The following is a 16872-nucleotide window of genomic DNA, read 5'->3' as shown; positions in this document are numbered from 1 at the left end:
TGTGAAATTAGATAACATGCTTTAAACAAGCCACCTCTGGGTAAAGTACATCTCTAATTACTGAGACTAAATTATGTGGAAAGTGAGCTTGTGTCTGAAGTAAATCTCCAGTTCAGTAATCTAAAATTAAATAATGATTAGCTTAATTGCTTGAGGATCATAAAAAACACTCTTAATAAAATATAGGGATTAATTGTGTGTTCTCAGAGCAGATAATTGCTTCTGCTTCATTTTCAGTAACTTCTCTCAAGACAGGGTTTGGAGGTAAGAGAAATAAAATAACCTTTTGTTATGCTGATTAGTAAAGCCAGGAAAAGTAGGCTAGTTCTTATGTATGCAAGCCCTTGCTCCTGTCTGAACAGAAGCTGCAATTTCACTATTAGCGGCAAATTTAGAACACTTGCTTTTAATTTCATAGGTGTGTGCCAGTTAGTCCCTCTGAAAGCAATAGTAGTTGGTACCTGTGGAGCTGAGTGTAGTAATATATATGTGAAGAAAGATCAAGTAGGGTTTTTTCCTTCAGAGAAAGGAAAAAGACTCATAATTTTACTAAGAACTGTTTGGGTTATTCATTACCTGGGTTGTCAGCTGCTTGTTTGCATTGCATTTTGCTTCTAAACAAAATACTTTTTACCTTCATTCACTGGAGAATGTCTTTTTTGCTTATAGGCAAATGAGAAAGCAAATCTCTTGAGACATAAGCAGTGGTACTTCCCTGGAGGGAGGAGATGGGGATTCTCCTGTTGCTCTGAGTGTTGCCAGGTGCCAGAAGTGGTCCCCAGTGGTGGTGGTAAGAAAGAAATCTTCCCCCACGTTTCTGTATTTGTGCTTTGTCTGTAGCAATGTGCTTTTGGGAGGGGGAAAAAACTGGGTGTGCAAATCCTGTTCTTTTCATGGAGCTGCATGAACTGCTGGGAAAGGTGTCAGATGTCTCCCACTCTGGAGAATTTTAGTTTAGGAATGAAATCAGCGCTTGAGATTGTTGCTGCTGCTGTCTCATGTGTGTTGTATTATTGCAACAGAGATTTAACCATGAATAAACCTACCAGGGACTACAGAAATACTTATCTGTCTCCTCCTTCCTTAAATGTAGAAGGGGAATTATGTCCCTACAGTGCTTGAAGGGCCTCCTTGATGGGGTTCATAGAAATCTCATCAATGCTGGCTGGGGTCATCCTAGGCTGCCTTGAATCTGAACATCTTGAAATTTTATCCAATAACTGGCTATGAAAATGTTAAGTATCTCAGCAAGCTTCCTACTTTTTGTCTTTTTTTGCAGTCTGTCCTACAAACAGTGACAGGGAAAGTGGAAAGCTGCTGAGACCCTGCTGATACAGCAGCAGAGCAGTTTTTTTTCAGGACAAAATCTTAAAACCTGTGGTTACTGTCAGATGTTGACATTTTAATGGTGATCTCTGATACCCTGTCCCTTTAGGGGCTATTAGTAGATTTTTTTGGTAAGCAAATAATTTAATCTTGGTGGTTTTGCAAAGACTTAAATTATTGCTTTGGTGTTTTATCACCTTTCAAGGTCTATTGTAGGCTGAGTAGTCTCCCTAAAAATGGTAATTTCTGTGAGATATTTCTCAGAGCTGTTTTGCACATTCTGGAACAGCCACAATCTGTGTTCAGGGCATGCTCTGACCCTGTGCAAAGTTACATCCCTTTAAGATGTACATTTTCCTGCTGTAGAGGGAGTGAAAGCATTGATCCCAGCTCATTAGGTGGGCAAACAGACACTTCCTGCAAGCCCAAAATATCCTTGGGTCAAAAATTTTACCCCCAAAATTAGCTATAACAGCTGAACCAGTCTGGGTGCCTGCAGCTTTGGTGTGTGGAGGGACACCCAAGAGTTGATTTATTAAAGCAGCCTTGTCCCAGCGTCATGGTGACCAGCTGCTTTCAAAACTGGTTGTGTAAAATGTTTTTGCCTGTTCTTGTTGACAATGGTGTAGGGGCAATGCCCCAGAAACACAAGAAAGCCCTTTTTTTAACTGGTTGCTGTTTTGTAGGATAGTTTTCAGCTTACATGGCTGCAATCTTTGCTTTTCTTCTTTGTGTGTAAGGCTTGAAAAGGCCATTGATGAGTTACTGAGAAGCTAAAACATGCTGGGGTTTGGGGGGGGTGGCAAGATGTTGGATTGTGACATCTCTAGAAATCTCAAGCTGTGCTTCTGTTCAGAGAGGAGAAAATCTGAGTTTCTCATACTCAGGCCTGCAGGAGGCCAGGCCTGTTATCTGTGTGGTGCTGCCTGGGTGTCTTGTCTTGGGTCACTAGAACCTGAAACGAGGAATAATCTGGAAATTAAATGTTCTGAGTGAAGTGAATGGCCATGCTGGAAACTGCATGGGTTGAATAATAATGAATAATTCCTTGAATAATTCCTTCAGCCTTCACCTTCTTGATTGTCACCCAGATGATGAGAGGGCTGGAACACCTCCACTGTGAGGAAAGTTGAGAGAATTGGGGTTGTTCAATCTGGAAAAGAGAAGGTGATTTTATTGTGGCTTTCCAGTGCCTAAAGAGAGCTGGAAAGAGAAAGAAAGATGGAGAGAGACTCTTTACAAGGGTCTGGAGTGACAGGACAAGAGAGAATGGCTTCAAACTGAGAGGGAGCAGGGTTAGATCAGATATTGGGAAGAAATTCTTCCCTGTGAGGGTGGTGAGGCCCTGGCACAGGTTGCCCAGAGAATTTGTGAATGTTCCATCCCTGGAAGTGTTCAAGGCCAGGTTGGATGGGGCTCTCAGCAAGCTGGGATAGAGGCAGGAGTCCCTGCCCATGGTAGGGGGGTTAGAACTGGATGATCTTTAAGGTCACATCCACCCCAAACCATCCCGTGATTCTGTGATCTGTCACCTGCTGCTGTTGTCCTTACTGTGTGTCTTACTGGGGTGGGATTTATCTCTCTGACTTGTCAAGTTTATAATTTGTAGAAATTTCTGGAAAAGTCAATTTTCATAAAAACTTATTTGGGACCACAAAGAGGAAAACAAAGTAATCTTTGGATTCATCAGGCTAGACCTGAGAGCAGCTGACAAAAGCAGTCATGGCAGTCACAGTTTCAAGAGTTTCTACAGTTCAAGCAAGGTGAAATGTAAATTATATGGGAAGACCAGTTACAGTCCCTGTTTTCATATTTAATTTACCAGTGTGGAGGCTGTGGTGAGGTTTCAATCCTGTAAGACAGGCCTCTCCCCTGGCAGAGTGATGCTCTGAGAAGCTGCTCCCAGAGGTGTGATCCCTGCTGTTAGTCTGGTTTTTAGGCAGAGTCAGTTTTGTACAACTTGCAGAAATAATGTTCTCTCCTATCTGTTTCTAATAAAATGGCACTGAGTTGTTGCACCTTTAATTTGGAGGAAGGGAGCATGACAGTGTTTTTTTTTTTTTTTCTGTGGCACTCACTTTTACTCTTCAAAAACTGCACCACATTAAGCTTTGAGCCTCTTTCTTAAGGAAAACCAGCCTTGCTGAACAATTCTGGATATGTTTATGGCTGGAACCCAGCACTGTTCAGCCCTGCCAGGGTGGTCACTGCTCTGGGCCAGCACAGGATCCATTCCAGCTGGGGGTATCTGCTGGTGGAGCTCAAGGACCGAACTTGATCTCCTGGGGATGTTTATTTTGAGAAGAAAAAAGTAATCCAAACTGAAAGTGCTTTCTTAGAAGCCATAATGGCATTTACTCTTTCATAATTGTTTTGAAAATGTCAAAGTTGCTGTGGGAGCAGTTGTTTTCACATGTGGATGTTGTGAAGGCCACACATTCAGCACTTTTGGCAATACTTTCCAAAGCAGCAGAAAGCACAGATTTAAATACAAATACTGTCACAGGATGTGCTTCAGGACAATATTACTGTGCCTCAGCAGCAAGGCCACTTTTGATTCAAGGCTTCATTTGCCCAATCTCTGCACCTGTGTCTCCCTTTGGAAAGAGCCTCCCTTTTCTCCTTGGTTGTGGTGTTCAAGTTTTGTTGTAGTTGAGATGGAGACAATACAAAGCAACACACTCCATTTTCAGAAGGCTTCAAACAGTTTTTATTATGGCATGCATGCTTTTTATACATTCTTACAAAACTATAAGTTTACACTTTACTCCTTGGTCATGAGAGACAAACAAAGTGCTCATTGGAATAGGCAGTTGCAGGTTTCTCTTATTTATCCTTCTTGGTTTCTATATCAATGACCTTGGTAGAAAATTCTTTCAGGGGTAAACTTGAATCCTGTTATCAAACTTCTCTCTGGCTCACAGAGGTAGCTGTAAAACCTCTTCCACAAAGTTTAATGGGATTAGTGATGCCCAAGAGTCAGTCAGCCGGAGACTGAGGAGTTAAAGATTGCACAACCAAATTGTGAGTGCAAAGGGCTGATAAGGGACACCCTCCAAAAGCTGAACAGGGCTCCTCCTGAGGGATGCATGGAAAGGACAGAGGGAGGAGGCTCAGGGCAGTGTGAGCTGGTGATGGGGCTGCTGGGCCCTTGAGGCACTGCAGGACCTGGGGCATTTTGCAGGTCCCTTCTTTGCCATGGCTTTGTGAGCTTTAAACTTGTTCACTCCAAAGTCATCTGGATACTTTGGATCCATGTTGCAAGATGGGAACAAAATGCCTAAGCATCACCTTGTGCAGTTCCTTTTCCTGTGCTGAAGATGAAATAATGCCTCTCATTACTGTCCTGTGTGCCCTGGGTTAACTATTCCCTAATGTCTGCTGAAATTATCTGCTTTATAAAATACAAAACACCTCAAAACACAACCCAAACCTAAAAAAACCTCTCAAACCCAACAGCTTAGCTTAAGATATATCTTGTTGGTAGAGATGTGGGATGAGTAATAACTGTAGAGGCAGTTATACAAGCAAACCTTGAGGACATGCTGACCTTAAGCTTGAGTTTAGAGTGAGCCTGTAGTAGTGCCTGGGAGGAGAGAATTATGAGCACTCAGTCAAACCAGGCATAGAAAAAAACTCCCAGTTGCCTGGAAGTAATGAACTTACTGACAGTAAAATACTTCTGATTAAGGCAGTGACGTTTCAATTATTCCAGTTATTTAGAAATCTGGTTTATTACAGTTAAGGTAAAAAGAATTTAAATAGAACTAATAAAAAGTAGTTTGTGTTTAATGGGCTTAAAAGTGAACAAAATCTGCAGATTCAAGAAGTAATTATACATTGCTGAGTAAATAGCATGAAGTTTTTTATTCTAGGTCTTGATTGGGGAAATATTGATTCTTTCAGATTGGTTCTGGTAAATAGATCAGGCTGCCAGTTTGTTTATTTTAAATGAAGCTAGTCTGGTTTGATAGACTCATTGTCTATAAATGTGTCCTGTGTTAACACATTGCATTGAACTGCAGGCAGTTTGTAATACCCTTGAATATCTGATTTTTTGGGCATATAATTGCACATGAGCTGAGGGTTATTCTGGCAGATAAAAATGAATCATAAGAGCATAAATGCTGCTTCTCAAACTGCTACTCAGCCTGACTGAGGAGCTTTTGAAGAGCAGTGCCAAGCTAGAAATGGTGACATCCATAATTCCAGTTTGGCACGTAGGGTCTTTTGAATATGAAGCTTTGGTACAGTGAACTCCTCTCTTTACTAATTAGCTTCTAATTTTTCAAGTGATGGGGAGCAGTTTTTGACTTGGCAGTCAAACTGCTCAGAAATGCTGTGAGCTCCAAGAGAAGTGGAGATGCTCACTTTTATACCAGTAATTTCACATTCTGCATTTCTTCCAGGACTTAATAACTGTTCCAGCAGGAAACAATTTCTGCTTTGGTGTGTTTTTGTGTCTCTGACAGAAGTGGAAGGAATACACAGGAATGCATGGAGATGCAGAAATTTCCACTCAGGCAGCTGCCCACCCTTGCTGGGGTTGTGATCACTGAGAGATCTCCTGTGGTCAGATCAGTGTCAGTACTTGAGGCACCTGTAGGACTGAAAAAGGACTGACAGAGGCAGAATATTTGAATGTCCTTTTGTCTGGGTCTGTTAAACATGAGACCATGATAAAGAGAGCATCTGTGGAAACTCCCAGAGTTTCACTATAGGCTGTGTTGCTGTCTGAGCGTTGCTGGTGGAAGGCAAGTGTGGATTTTTAGTGGGCCAATCATTCCTGGGATTCCTGCAGCCCTCAGTGAAAGGGTATTTAGGTTATGTCTCTCTCAAATATTGCATTAAAAGGCCACTGTTCAGAAGAAGCTGAACAAGGGTCACTGAATTGTGACAGGGCTGACCAGTCCTGGATTTGTGATCTTTGTTGGCAGCATATTTCAAACTTTGGTGTGTTACCAAAGAAGGGTCCCCTGCTCTGCAGAATCCAGATGGCCTAAATTAACTATATGTGCTGCTAGAGGCCTATTTAGCAATAGAATGCCAAAGCCACCCAGGAGATGGGAGATATTAAGAAAAGGTGAGAGCTGTAGATGTTTCTTTTCAGGTTTTTGCCTGACATGGATTTTAAAGACAGATGGGATGTTTACAGAGTGGCTGCTGTTCAGTTTCCCAGCTGAATGGCCAGCAAAAGCCTGAATTTACACAATGTGCAGCCTTCCCACTTACAAGTTATTTGTTTTGAATTGTGGGCTCCTGCATTTGTAAAGAATTCTGGTTATAATTTATAAAGATTTCACCACGAGCAAAATGCACATGCAGCTCAGCTTTGTATTCAAAACATGGTCTTCAAATTCACATAGGAGAAAGATTTTTTTTTTTTCTTTTATGGTGGCTTGTTTGGGGGTTTGAGGGTTTTTCATTGTTGGGTGAAGAGGTCAGTGTAAAGGTTGTGTGGTGAGTGGCTGCTGCCAGTATTGGTACAGAGACCAGGACAGGCTGGTGTGATCTTGACAGAAAACACAGAACAATAAACCTTTGTTCAGCATATATTTGTTTTTGCTATCAGTCTGCTTGATAAGTCTGGTCTATCTTTTTAGGAAAATACCTGCTTTTGTGTATATGCAAAAACAGGTCTGACCACAGGGGTAATTATGGATTCAGGCTGATAACAGCCTTGTGCAATATTTGTCAGTGAAATAATCCAAAAGAAGAACAGATGTGTTATTCAGGAATGAACACACTGCTGTTGGCAGTCAGGTGACACCCAAGAGAGGAGAAGTTGGATCCCATAGGAGGAAGGGGATGATGTGGGTCCCTGCCCTCTGTACAGCTCTTAATTTCTTGATTTTTCCTCGTTTGGGCTGTGATAGCAGATACACATCTCTGTATGAGCCGTGTGAATGCACTGAGCAGGATCCAGCTCCCCATCCTCTGTGATTCAGGCTGCCACTTCAGCTCACTGAACTTTCTGAGAAGCTGTTTGCTGTGTACCTGCTGCATTTTCAGGTCATATTTTTCACCTATTATTTGTTCTTGACTGCAGAGCAGTGGGTTTTATCTGAAGCTGCCTTGGTGACAGTCACTCAGCAGAACCCTACTTTGGTGTTGGTTTTTTTGCTTCTTTGTCTCCCCTGTGATGAAGATCTGAAACATCTGGATTTGGAAGAATGATGACTTTTGTCTTCCCTCACTCTTCGCATGGCCTCTGTCTCCTTCCAGGCTTAAACCATGGAAAATTTCATGGTGAGAATAAAAGAAAAAGTACAGACATTTTATGTACATAAAAATGTATAGACAAGGTGTCTTTGTCCATGTGACAAACGTCAGCCTGGTGACAGGAGCCTGGTTGGTCTTTATCACTTGTCTCAGATCTGTCAGGAAGATTGGGCACTGTAAAGTCAAAATTGCATGGCATATATTCTGTTTCTCAGTTCTAGAGCTGCCTTTCTTCATTGCTGGTAAACTGTGAGCAGTTCCTGGTTTGGAGGTGCATTTGTAGGTGACATCATGCAAATGCTTTTCTGGGGATTTTTTAGATTTGGTGTAGCAGGGCACTGGCAGGAGAAAACTTTCCTTCTGTCTCTCTTTGGTCTTGCAGCTGTGATTCCCACAGCATGTGGATAGCTCAGGTGTCACCTGAGGCCTTTGCTTTGCCCTGTCCCTCTAACTTATTTATTAATCATAAAAATAATAAATAATCCTATTTAATCTTTTCCATCCTGGCAGTACAGTTCGTGGTAGCAAACTCTGGAGCAGAGACATAAATGAACAAAGGGGATGTGCTGAGCCTTGCTCTGTCTCCAAGCTGGCTCTCAGGATGTGTGGCTTTTCCTCTGGATTCACTGGTTCAGGAGATGGTGGCTTTGCTTTTGAGCACACTGGGTCAGGAGGTGGTGGCTTTTTGTCTGGGCACAGTGGTTCAGGAGGTGGTAGCTTTGCCTCTGGAGACATGGATTCAGGAGGTTGTGGCTTTTCCCCTGGACACATGGATTCAGGACATGGTGGCTTTGCTTTTGAGCACACTGGGTCAGGAGGTAATGGCTTTGCCTGTGGGCACAGTGGTTCGGGAGGTGGTGGCTTTTTGTCTGGGCACATGGATTTAGGAGGTGATGGCTTTGCCTGTGGGCACACTGGCTCAGGAGGTGGTGGCTGTGTCTCTGGACACATGGATTCAGGAGGTGGTGGCTTTTTGTTTGGGCACATGGATTCAAGAGGTGGTGGCTTTGCTTTTGAGCACACTGGGTCAGGAGGTGGTGGCTTTTCCTCGGGACACATGGATTCAGGAGGTAGTGGCTTTGTCTCTAGAAACCCTGGGTCAGGAGGTGGTGGCTTTGTCTCTGGGCACACTGCTTCAGGAGATGTGGGCTTTTCTTCTGGATACACAGATTCAGGAGGTGGTGGCTTTACCTCTGGGCATTCAAGAGGTGGTGGCTTTGTCTTTGGGCACATGGATTCAGGAGGTGGTGGCTTTTTCTCTGGACATCCTGGTTCAGGAGGTGGTGGCTTTGCCTCTGGATTCACTGGTTCAGGAGGTGGTGGCTTTGCCTGTGGGCACAGTTGTTCAGGAGGTGGTAGCTTTGTCTTTGGGCACATGGATTCAGGAGGTGGTGGCTTTTCCTCTGGACTCACTGATACAGGAGATCGTGGCTTTGCCTCTGCCAGGACATGGTGGCTTTGTCTCTGGACACACTGGGTCAGGAGGCGGTGGCTTTGCTTTTGAGCACACTGGTTAAGGAGGTGGTGGCTTTGTCTCTGGACACATGGATTCAGGAGGTGGTGTCTTTGTCTCTGGACACATGGATTCAGGAGGTGGTGGCTTTTCCTCTGGACTGACTGATATAGGAGATCGTGGCTTTGCCTCTGCCAGGACATGGTGGCTTTGTCTCTGGACACATGGATTTAGGAGGTGGTGGCTTTGTCTCTGGACACATGGATTCAGGAGGTGGTAGCTTTGCTTTTGAGCACACTGGGTCAGGAGGTGGTGGCTTTTCCCCTGGACTCACTGTTTCAGGCTTTGCCACCAGACAGCCCCAGGAGCTTTCCTGCCCCAGCCTGTTCACTTTCATCAGGGATCCTGCATTACTGTGGATCAGAGAGCAAACCACACTGCTCCTCTTCTGCATCAGGCAGTGTTTAATACCTGAAATTTAAAGCAGCTCAGCACTTCTTGGAAGACAGAGTTTCCATTTCTTCCCAATTAGTGCTCAGCACTTCAAAGGGGAGCTTTGAACCTGGGCAGGGGCTTGCAGGCATGAATATTGTGCTTGCTGATTTTCTGTGTAGCAGCAGTCTGAGGCTTCTCCTTGCTCAGCCACAGCACATTTGCATGCAGACAGATGTCTCCTGGCTGGCTCTCTCTCTGTCATGTGTTTGAGGCTTATTTTTTTTTTCCCTGCATAGCTTTTCATCCAGAAAGCAAAGTATTTCATTTTCCCTGTGACATCTCACAGGTGAGACTCTTTTGTTTATCCTTTATTTTGCATCCCTGTTTTAACAAGTGATGGGCCCCTGCCACAGAGCATTTTCCAGATTCACCCAATCTGTCTAGCAGGTGGCTCCCTAGGTTTCACAGCTTGGTGTGTAAATGCATTTAACACTCCTGAAGTTTCTTTTGTAGTTTATTTTTATCTGAATACAAAGGATGAATTCCCAATTGTCTTGAAAATTCAACCACTTGGAGTGAAGAGGAGCATTTTATGTAGTCTTAGAGATGAGTAGACATTACTGAGGTTTTTTCTTAATAATCAGAGACTAAGATTGGCAGCATTTTGTAATTACATAACATTGATCTATTTTATACATTGCAAGAGGCCTATTACTCAAATAATTTTGTACTAATAGGGCTTCTGTTAGATAACTCCTTTTCTGTTTGTTATGTAAGGGCTGGTATTATAGAATTGCTGTTTGAATACCAGCACTATAATTTTAGAATAGCTTTTATCATAGAAATACCAAGTAAGCCTTGTTCCAAATATAGGCAATTATTCCAATATCGTAATTATTTTTTTTTCCCAAATGAGGCCTCTTGTTAATTGCTACTTTGGGTTCTGTTTTCATTATAAAATCACGATGCTGTCCTGTGCCCAGTCATAATCCATTTTGTGCATTTTCTCTAATGAATGTTGTGCATTGGAAAAGTATTGATCAGCAGTCCTGGAGACTGGTGATTGAATTTCACCTATGAAAACATTGCAAGTGCCAATTTGGTGACTCTGCACATCTGAAACCCTCCTGTCATCTTTGAACTGTGTGTGTGTTTGTCTATTGGGCTTTGGGGTTTATTTTGATGTTTTTTGATATTCCCTGATTTCTGCAATTGAGAGCAGAAGCAGTGTGACCAATCTCAAAATGGGATTGGGGGACACAATCAGTAAAAATTCCTTTGGAGCCCACAGAAACTGGTTATTCCTAAGCACGGAATTTAGTTGCAAGCTATTTCCTTCATTGACAAAGATGTAGATGGTAGTAAGACTTTTACCTTGGAGTTGCTTGAGAAATGGGGTTGAGCTGTAAGTGAGGTTGCAAAAGTCCAGACCTGGATTTTGTGCAGGATGTAAGAGGACAGGAGAACCTATTGACTTGGTGCATGGATAGACCTGAAATTTTCCCTTATTTTATGAATGCTGTGGTGCTTCTATCCTGGTTTTCCACTGGATCCTTACTCACCACACTTTCTGAAGAATGTTGTATTTAATTGGTGTGTGCTTTAAAATCAGAGGCAGCTTTTATGTTCTTATTCTACTCAGCTCTGCTAAATCAGATAAAAGTTCCTATTTGTCTGTAACTTTAACATTCACAGCCTTCTTTCTTTTTTTTCCTTTTTTGGCCAAATAATTCCAAGCATCGTCTGTTCTTTGAATGTAAAAATGTTCTTATTTGTTTCATCTTAAGTGATTTTCTGCTCCCTCTTTCAGCTTTATTGAAATCTTCCAATGTGACTCTACCTCCAGGGCAGCCAGGGTTTTAAGAGGGTCTTACACCATGACTTTGCTCTCTTTAGTGCTGTTGCTAAAGTTTCATCAAAAAATGGGTGTGTCAGGGACCTGTGGCTACCACTTAGATTTTATTTTTGGTATCTAAGCTAGATTTTGTGTGGAATTTGTTTCTTTAGAGGTCTAACTTTGAGTTATCCTGCATCTTCATAGAGGGCTGTGTTGATAAATGGGAATCACTCTTCAGTCCAGCCGTTGTGTCCTGGTCTCTCTTTACCTGGACTGTCCACATTATGCTGCAGAGCATCAGGATGGGGCTGATGCCTTGTGAAGGCTGCCCTAGAGCAGGGACTGGATGGAGCTGAAGAATAAAGTAGGGATTTATTAAGAGGCTCAATAGATCCATCTTGGGCAGCACAACCCAAAATGGCCACAAAATGGATGACCGGTCACAGAGTCTCTCACTTTTTAAAGTTCTGCTCCATTTGCATATTGGAGCTAATTTTCTATTTATAGCTTTAGGTTATGAAGTCCCATCTTTCTTGTTTTCTCTCTTTGGTCCACCTTGTTTATGCTCTTGGGCCTGAGATTTGGATCATTTGTCCTTGGTCCCCAGCTAAAACAGGAATTGTTTTGTCTCCCTGCCCTGTGAAGAGAGCTCACCACCCCCTAATATGAAGCCTAGATTTACAGGCTAAAGCAGAACAGAATCTGAAGAATATAAAAGCTAAACCTGAGGCATCAGGGCCCTGAGCTTTACCACCCCACCAGCACTGTGCCCCTGCACAGGGTGCAGCTGCTGCCACTTCATTTCTCCCCTCTCCAGGCTCCAGTATCTGCTCTTTGTTAACCAAACCCCTGGACTGTGCCTGCTCAGGCTTTCCTAAAGCCCTGATTGTGGAGCAGGGAGAAGAGAGAGGAAACACCATTATCATCTGTTGGGTCCTGTGATGGGAGGTTCCTTTGTGCTGAAATCTAGATTTTGTTAAAATCCTTTGTCAGGTCCTGCAGACACAGAAAGTGTTGAGTGGCCGTGCTGAGCACACGCCCGACCACGCGAGCGAATCCGGTCCATTGTAGCCTGGTAATTTCCTGTAAGGAGCTTACTGGATTAGAGCAAAGGCTTGGTTTGCCAGCATCACCACCTGACTGTCATATTTCTTGAGCAGTATTACCTGTTTTAAATATTAGTCCTCTTCTGCCCCCTTCATGCCTTCATTCTTGAGGTAAGAGGGGCTTTTTTAGCTCAGTGGCTTACAAAGCCATGTAGCAGAGAGGACAGCCAGGTGATTTTTCGGGCTGCTGAGCAGGCAGTTTTAGTAGCTGAAGCACTTCCAGATTTACCTCGATGTGCTTTTGTCACCATAATCCCTCCTCCATGTCAAGACTGATTCACTTTCCTAGCCAAGACTCACATCGTGCGTTTTTGCCGTTCCATTTCTTCTCCTCTTTGTTTTCTTTTTGTCTGTTTATTTGTTTGTCTGTTTATTAATCAATAACAAACTGGGAAGATGTTGGTAAACCAGTCAAGTATATGCTTGTTAGCTGGAGTCTGCGCTACCCTGATTGTCCTGGCTTTAGCCTATTACTTGTATTGGTAAGTTGGATTTCTGTACTGCAGCTGTGCTGGTGGTGGCTTGTCCTTTGAACTGCTTCCTTGGGGTGAGCTGGAGAATGGTGGTAATTTTTGAAGGGCTCTGGAAGGTTGGTGTGTACTTAGCAATGTGTGGCTGGAGTAGATACCTTCCCTGATTTGCCCTCGTGTTACCTATTATGGGACTCGGTTTTGTTGCCTTCTGAGTTTTTGTGTTTTTATTCAGCTGAGAGCATAGTGGCTAAGGATGCCACTTGGGCAAGGTGGTGACTGTGTGTTTCCATTTTTTCTGCAAGCCTTTATAGAGCTCTTTCACTCTTATTTTGTGCTCTCAGTGTTCTCACAGCTGTCTCTCAGCACGTAACACGGAAATTAGGCTGACAGGCTCACCGTGTATTAGTGTGTTTGTATTAGGGACACAAATGTCTTCAGCATGGAAAAGGGATGTTTCAGGCAGGTGAAAATGAAGATTCTAGCCCTTGGAGGTGGTGGCTGGGAGCAGCAGAGCCAGGAGCCTGGCTGTTTTGACTGGGTTTGGGAAGGGTGGGAGCAGGGCAGGGCTGCCCTACATTTCTGGGCTGGCCTTGTTTCTCTGTGTCGCCACATATGTCCAAGATGTTCAGCCAAAAGAAGTCTTGAGACTTTTTAGAGCCTTGTCTGGAGCAAACAATGACTTTTAGAAACCCAATCTGTTGACTGGCTTTAGTGAAAAAATACACATCAACTGTAAAAGGAAAAGCTTGCTGGAGTTGGAATTAATATGGCTGTGCCTGGAGAACTTTCCAAGGAGTGTAACATTGCTGGGAACAAGTTTCCAGCATGACACATGAGTTTGTTTGTTTGTTTAATAAAGTGTTTAAAAAACAAAAGGAATGAAAATTTATGTAGGATCATCTTGGTTTTTCTTTGCCAAGTTTTTCCTTCAGGCAGTTATGCCTGTACTGCTTACAAGCCTACAATCCTCTGTGTGTGTGTGTATGCACACAATTGTATTATTAATGAGTTTATTTACATTTCAGCTTTACAGTGATTCTCTGCAGATATGTAAACTCTCAGCTATACAGTGTGGCAGCTCAAATTAAAATGTGTGTGATTACTAGTCCCTGTAATCCTCAAAATGTGCAACAAAACAGACAGAAAAATGTGTAAATGACTTTACAGTTTTAATGTTAAAATCAGGAAATCTAGAGCTTAAGGACGTCTATAGCTGTCCTGCTAAATGTTATTTTTAACAAAAGAAAGTTCATGTGGTAAGTACATACATGAACCCAGTGTAGTTTTTAATTAATTCTTCATGTCTTAGCTCAATATTGGGGTGTGATGTGTGCATCTGACAGTTAGATTTTGTACTGATGCAAATATAAATTTGTGTGCATTATGCATACAGAATAACATGCACACATCTCTTAGAATTCATTCTTTCCCCTTATTTTGCTCCCTCTTAAAATTCTTGACTTGAATCCAGGTCAAATCTGGTTTGCAGGAGAGATTACAATTCTGCACACAGCAGGAATTAGCTGGTATTAGGTCAGATCCTCTTCTTCGACAACCTCAAGGTTCAGGAGAAAATTAATTACATCACCTGCTTGTTTGTGAGAAGAGAGCTCATTCAAACCTCTTGATTAGATGTAGATGAGATTTAATGCAAGTACCTTACAGCACATTTTTGCCTTTGTTGGTTTGGGTATTTTTAACTCTTTAGTTTGTTGTTGCTTGAAGAAAGCTGACTTTGATAAATATTTTAGTTCATTAATTTTTAATGTAAGTCTGCCCTGTAGGAAGTAGCTAGAAAGACTAATTATTTCCTTTTTCTTCTTAAATATGTTAGTTTGGCTGCTGCAATTCCCTGAGAATATCCTCAGATGGAACTGGGGTGATTAAGATCAGAGATCACCAGTTCAGCAGGGAATCAACCTTGCATATTGAGAGATTAACTCGGGGTTGTTTGTTTCTTTTTTTTTTTTCTGTAATTCCATCTGATTTTTTGCCTCTCCTGGGTTGGAGCACCCTTATTAACTTGCTGGACCAGATGCATTTTGGTCACTCTCTGGGCTAAATTCAATTTGTCCTCTCTAAAGAATTCATCTAAGAAGTGAATATTCTTTGTTCCACTGGAACTTGCGGCACCCTCCAGGCTGGGGCTCCCTTGCTGCATTTCTCATGCAATCCCACCCCAAGCCTTGGAAATCAGCATGTCTCTTCTACTTCCCCCCAGGAAAAATACCAGAAAGATGAAGATGAATATGCATTTCTTGGATATGTGGAGGCTGGTGCTCAGGCAGTGGTGAAAGGGTGAGGGACCAGCAGAGTCTCAAAGTTACAGGCAGCTGTTTAGGGAAAAATCCAGAAAGTTCCCCCATTACCCAGCCACATGCAGACTCCTTCTGGTACCAGGTGTGACTCCTCTAAGGATGCACTCAGCAATCCAGTAGTGCAGAACCAAAGTAGACAGAAATTATAACAGCATTAGACATCACATTTCCTTCTTTGCTCAGTCATTGCCTCTTCAGAGTTTGTTTGGTTAAATTCTCTCCCCCACATGAGCCCCTAAAAGAATTGTCCTTTTTCACCAAGTGAGAAATCTCTTAGCCCATAAATAATGGATTATCACTCTGTGTAGGCTGGTCATCACTTATATATAGATAAACTCATAAGAATCATTTGTACTTTTTTAGGGGTGTGTTTTAACTGACCATTTCCAAGCTAAAATATTTGAAAAAAATGCTTTTCCTCTCTTTCTCCTGCTGCCAAATCTGCCTTCTATTTCAGCTTCTGGCCACCAAAGAAACCTGGAATATTAACATGTATTTAGTGTGATTCATTGGTGTACTTTGTGTTAGAAGTGAAGGTAATTTGATACAGTGATTTTACCTCATACTTTGAGCCACCTTGTTGCTTGAGTGAGGTGCCCAAAAGCCTGGACTTGCCATGAATGCTTTGATTTTATTAAGAGCAAAATAATTCAGATCACAACATTTTGGCTACTGGTGTATTTTGTACTGCAATAGATTAATATTTTTGAGAGGGAACGCCTATGCTAGACTTCTGGTTTTAATGAACTACATAATTTCACTGCCCCATGGTTTTTTGGTTGGTTTTTGGTTTTTTGTGGGATTTTTTGTTTGTTTGTTTGGTGGGTTTTTTTGTTGTTGTTCTTGGGTTTTTTGGGTTTTTTTGCTTATTGACTGAAATGGTGCTTTGCTCTCACTGTTTCTGCTGTTTGAAGCAGTAGTTTAGCACATGATGTCTGTCTTCACTTGGATTTTATTAGCAATTCCCATAATGGTGTTTTTGGACTGAATGTATTATCTGTTATTTCAGCCACAATAACCTGGAGGTTCCTAATTTCCATGAGCTGATGCACAGACACTGGGGCCAGGTTGTTTCCATGGGAAGCCCCTGGCCATGGGAATGGTTTGGAGCTCTGGGAAGTGCAGTGTAAACACTAAACTGGTGAAATGTGAGCACTGAGCCCCATTCCTGTCACGTTAGGGCTGGGTTTGTGATATCTGTCATCTGTGGATAATGTGCCCGTAATCTAGCAGCCCGTGCTTGAAATATAGCAGTGTTTGTGTAAAAGCCACTTTGTGCTTTATTTAGGCAGCTTAGAGTGAAGCACTGAGCTGATAGGTGTCCTACATTGACTGAGGAGTTGTGTCTGAGATAAATGCCTGGAGATTAGAGCAGCCTCTGCCTTCCTAGCAGCCCATAGCACCAAACCACGCACTTTGAGGAGTGTAGAGTATTCCTCTAAATCAGGAGTTTGCAGAGAAGTTGGAGCTCTCTGTTCTCAATGTGGATTTCAGGGAGGTTGTGTCTGTGCTGTGGCTGCTGCTTGTGGAAAATATGGAAACCTCAACTGTCTAAAAGCTCAATACCCAAAGAATTCTGTGGCCATGCCCACGTGCCTAAAGCATGAATTTATCTGGGCTAACATAGCATTGCTGTGTCTTTAAATATAATCAGCTGAAGAGGTTGAGCTTGGCAGGCTTTTCAGCCTGCTTCGCTGTGGAA

The 16872-nt window shown here is 42.6% G+C and overlaps 1 protein-coding gene across 4 annotated transcripts in view; it reads left to right on the top strand.

The window, feature by feature from the left end:
• Positions 1 to 16872, top strand: part of AGPAT3 (1-acylglycerol-3-phosphate O-acyltransferase 3) — a 90794-nt gene that overhangs the window by 39208 nt on the left and 34714 nt on the right. For 2 of the 4 annotated variants that reach the window (XM_058045030.1, XM_058045029.1), the window contains exon 2: positions 670 to 790. The exons of the other annotated variants lie outside the window; for them this stretch is intronic. The gene's annotated coding sequence lies outside the window, so the exon portion shown is untranslated. The remainder of the gene's footprint in view (positions 1 to 669; positions 791 to 16872) is intronic. 4 annotated transcript variants of the gene reach the window in all.

This window comes from Melospiza georgiana, chromosome 2 (genome assembly GCF_028018845.1).
Source record: "Melospiza georgiana isolate bMelGeo1 chromosome 2, bMelGeo1.pri, whole genome shotgun sequence".
NCBI lineage: Eukaryota > Metazoa > Chordata > Aves > Passeriformes > Passerellidae > Melospiza > Melospiza georgiana.
This window is presented reverse-complemented; position numbering and strand designations above follow the sequence as displayed.